The sequence below is a fragment of the Panthera leo genome, chromosome A3 (genome assembly GCF_018350215.1).
Source record: "Panthera leo isolate Ple1 chromosome A3, P.leo_Ple1_pat1.1, whole genome shotgun sequence".
Taxonomy (NCBI): domain Eukaryota; kingdom Metazoa; phylum Chordata; class Mammalia; order Carnivora; family Felidae; genus Panthera; species Panthera leo.
The window spans coordinates 124,104,828-124,109,511 of record NC_056681.1 but is presented as its reverse complement, the minus strand read 5'-3'; positions in this window follow the sequence as shown (position 1 = coordinate 124,109,511).

Sequence of the window (4,684 nt, the reverse complement as noted above, 5' to 3'; positions counted from 1 at the left end):
TTATCTATTTTTTGAGAGACATAGAGAAAGCACAAGTTGGGGAGGGACAGAGAGAGAAGGAGACACAGAATCCGGAGCAGGCTCCAGACTCCAAGCTGTCAGCACAGAGCCTGTCAGGGGCTCAAACTCACAAACTTCGAGATCATGACCTGAGGTGAAGTCTGTGGCTTAACCAACAGAGCCACCCAGGCGCCCCTAGGGGAGGTTTCTTAAAAGGATTTTCATATGGTAAAGAAGACTCACAGATTACTGGAGGCCTAGCTTTTGTCAAGCTAAGGTTGTTTTTCCCTCTAGCAAAGCATTAACATTGCGACAGTGGGGAGTTCCGGGAGAAATGTTATACTCTTTATTTGCCTCAAGCATTTGTCAATAGGCTGCAGGTTTTAAGGAAATTTAATTTTACCTGCACTTCCTTCTGATCTTTGTTCCCCACATCACTATGGAGGGGAGGGTGATAGGGCTATAGGTTTCTGGAGGTTAGGCTATTGATAAGATTGCCTTTTTCTTTTAATTTACTAAGGTATTTGTAAACCTATGGAGACTCATGTCCTGCATGACTGTGAAGTGTATCTGTTAACCTTTGGTTTTCTTTCCCTTTCCTTTGTCCTTGTGAGAAGGAAAGCCAGCAAAAGCAGATAAAAAAAAGTGCCAGCCAGATGTCGGAGGCAGGATACTTCCTTTGCATGTTTTTGGCTTCTGTAATCCTGCTTGCCTCTCACATCAGCCAGCTGCCTGCAAAGCACAACCGATAGTGCCTCCCGGTGCAGCCAATAGAATGTTTCCAAGTATCCGGAAGCTAGCCAGGCATAGAAGAAGGCCCGCACCAGGGCTTAGGGCTCAGCCTTTGGACGTGACTCCTCTGGCCCGGCGCTGGCTGGCCCCAGTGCAAAATAGTGTCTTTTCTGATTCCCTGAGTGCACCTTGCTCATCTCTTCCTGGGCGCCGAGTACTTGCTGTAACCCTTGGGCAGCCAGGAGTGCCTGAGGGATATCACAAGCATCCCACCGGGTGGGGGTTGTGGCATGCCTCCTTGCCTTACGCTACCTCATCAGGGTTCTGAGCTGACAGTGTGGGTGACTGCTTGGGACTCTTTAAAAAAAAGAAAGGAAGAAAAATATTTTCCTAACTTAGGGTCAGTAAGATTTTTTTCTATGCTTCTTTTTTCTTATTTTAAAAGTTAGTTTTTCACAGTGCTTTCCATGTAGAAGTGATGTTTATGTGATGTGATGTTTATGTGATAGAAGTGATGTTATGAGGTATGTTTAAATTTTATTTTTGAATATGGCTAAGCCATTTGCCAGCACCAATAACTTAAAATGTACTTCTGACATAGATTAAGTTTGTTGTTGTTTTAAAGATTATTTTTATGTTTATTTATTTATTTTTGAGAGAGAGAGAGACAGAGAGACAGAGACAGATTGTGCGCAGGGGAGGGGCAGAGAGAGAGGGGACAGATGATCTGAAGCGGGTCTGCGCTGACAGCAGAGTCCGATGCGTAGCTGGGACCCATGAGCCGTGAGATCGTGACCGGAGCTAAAGTCAGACGCTTAATGGACTGAGCCACCCAGATGTCCAAAGTTTGTACAGGTGCATATATGTACCTCTCTGGGCTGTCAGGGTGGCTCTTTGTGTTCTTTCTTTCCCTATGCCAATACCACACTGTTTTAATTACTGTAAGTCTTGCTTTTCAGACTCCTTACCCTGTTCTTTTTCTCCCCAAATTGGAGTGGATTGAAATTGCATTGGATTATAGATTAATTTGGGGAAAATGGACATTTTTATACCTTTGAATGTTTATAATAACATGGTATATTTCTCCATTTATCTAGTTCTAAAATACCTTGAATAAATTTGCATGCATTTCTCTGTAAACATCATGAAAAAAGTTTTAATTTTTGAGAGAGTGAGCAGGGGAGGACAGAGAGAAAGAGGGAAAGAGAGGATCCCAAGCTGTCTCCACACTGTCAGTGCCGAGCCCAATGGGGAGTCCAAACCCATGAACCGCGAGATCATGACCTGAGCGAAAGTCGGACCCACTCTTTATCCTTCCCCTTAAGCAAAACTTTTGCTTTGTGTTTTTGCAGTTTTTCTCAAAAGAGGAGTAAAATCTACCCTCGGTACTGATGTTGGACTTGGGTAGAGGTCACAATGTGCCAGTGTTGACACTGTCTCATTTGTACCCATGGGACTTTAAATTATGGAGGTGACTGAGTGACATGGAGAGACCAATGCCATTGAAAGAAGAATGCATTAGTTACATTTGCCAGGAGAGGGGGGCCTGTCATGCCACTTAGGGCCGCAGGGAAAAGCACCAGTGTTGGTCAGGAGGCAGAAAAGAGTGAGGGGAAGGCACAGACCATGCCTTTATTGGGGTTTCCCCATGAAGGTGAGGCAGGGCAGGGTAAATAAACAGTTTAGGATTAGCTAGTTGGAATAATTCTGGCAGCCTTTGGGCTATGGGTGCGTGTCTAGTTGCCTGGCATCTGGCCCCAGGGTGATTTAGATAAGGGAAGTAGTCACCCTGCATTTGAGATGCTGAGATGCGTGCCCCCAGGCAATGTGTTTACTGTCTTTAGGAATTAGCTAGCTCCAGCAGAAGCAGTGTCTCAAGTCTGGAAGGCCCTCAAATGTCAGAGCATCGACAATACAGAAAATATTGTGAATATAGAGACCGGGTCTTGGGGTGAATTGTGAGTTCCTGCTTGCCTTCTTGTGCTTGTGTCTTAGGGATGCTCTTATAATGCAGGTGTGGCCCACTGGTCTCTGAAGAGTGAGAGAGAGAGGAGCAGAGCTGCCCCAGCCAAACCCCAGCCCACAGCCAGGCCGGGGGCATCTGCTGAACTCCACCTGCCTTTAGGTGTGCAAGCAAGAATGCACGGTCATTGTTTCAAGTGCCTGAGTTTGAGACGATTCGTCACATAGCATTACTGCAGCAATAGTTACTGAGACAATTGGTGTGTTTTATCAAATAATGATTGGGAAAAGATAGGGCAAAATGGGCAGAGAGGGAAGGGTTAGGACCTGAGGCCCCTGGGTGGGGAAGAACACATATTTTGGAACAATGCTGGGAGCGGCTGACTACAGCAAACCCCTTCAGGTGGAAGGTCCCTCTTAAGAATGTAACAGACACCACCCACTCCCCCTCAGGTTCTCCTTAAGAATTTGACAATCAAAATACCTAACTAAAAAAAGTAAACCTTAAAACTTATGTTATATGAGGGACAAAGTGACCAGTCGGACTCCTCACACAATAGAAAAGAGCCAATCTGGAAAGGACACCCAGCATCTAGAATTATCCAGCCAGTAAGGGCAGAATCTGAGAAGGAATGAGGGGGAAGGGAAGGGGAGATGACCAGAACCTTATAAAACAAGGCCCCTTGCCTACAGGTCAAATGTCCCCTCTCTGTAAAGAGAGATTTCATGCTGCCCTTACTTTCTTAGTTTCTTACTAATAAACTTTTGCCTGCTGCTCATTTTGTGTCCACCTCCTCATTTTTCAAAGCTGTGGGACAACGAATCCTGGGTACTGAGGTTAAAAATCCTGCAACAAAATGACACTTTCTAACTTCTTGGTGTTAGTGTGTTAGAAAGTGATTTTTTTTCTAAGTTGAACCCTCTTCGTTCTAATAATTGTTGATTCTACATGATGAAGTTTTGGAGCGGTGGGGGTCCGGAGCCAACGGCCAAAGAAAGAATTCTTGAGACATCTTCGGTACAAAAAGGTGGTTTTATGAAAGCATGGGGAGGAACCCGTCGTCAGCAAGAGCTGCCCGGCATCTTGAGGAGTGACTGATTATATACTTGGGAGTTGGGGGAGGTAGAGGCAAGAGGAAGTTTCGGAAAGGACTTTCATATGCTAAAGATCTTGGAGGATCTTGGAGGCCTAGCTATTGTCAAGCTAAGGGTGTTTTTCCCTCTAGCAAAGCATTAACATTAAGATGGGAGGGGGTTCCTGGAGGAATGTGGTATGCTGCCTGCCTCAAATATTTGTCAATGGGCTGCAGGTTATAAGGAAATTTAATTTGATCTGCCATTTCCTTCTGCCTTTGTTTCCCACATCACTATATAGACAATCATCTTGCCTGTGAATAATGGCAATTTTGTTTTTCCATTTTCAGTTATTATAATTTTATTTTTATTTTTGCCTTGCTCCAATGGTTAGATTTCCAGTGCAATGCTTGATAGACGCAGGGATCATAGTCATTCTTGTCTCCTTCCTGACTTCGAAAGAATTTAGTTATTAAGTACATTAATTTAGTTATTAAGTACATTGTCTACTGTGGTGTTTTTGTAGGCTTACATTACGAGACTAAAGCAGATCTCTTCAGTTACTTTCAATTTTTCTCGCGTTAGTATTACAGTGTAGCAAATATTTTTTTTCTGTAGCTGTTGAGATAATATGTTTTTCTCCCTTAATTTGTTAACATGAAAAATAATTTATATTAAGAGATTTTCTGAAATTTAGAAATAAGCATGGGTGAGATAAGCTAATTTTGCCATGAAAGAATAAAGAAATACAATGTTAGACTCAATTTTCTAGTACTATGTTCAGAATTCTGCATCCATGTTTGTAAACTTTTTCTTTGTTGTTCTATTGTCTGCTGGTAGTAAGAATATCCTAAGCTCATAAAACAATTGGGGCAATGTTCCCCCCCCCCTTTTTTTTTTTGAGAAATTTGCACTA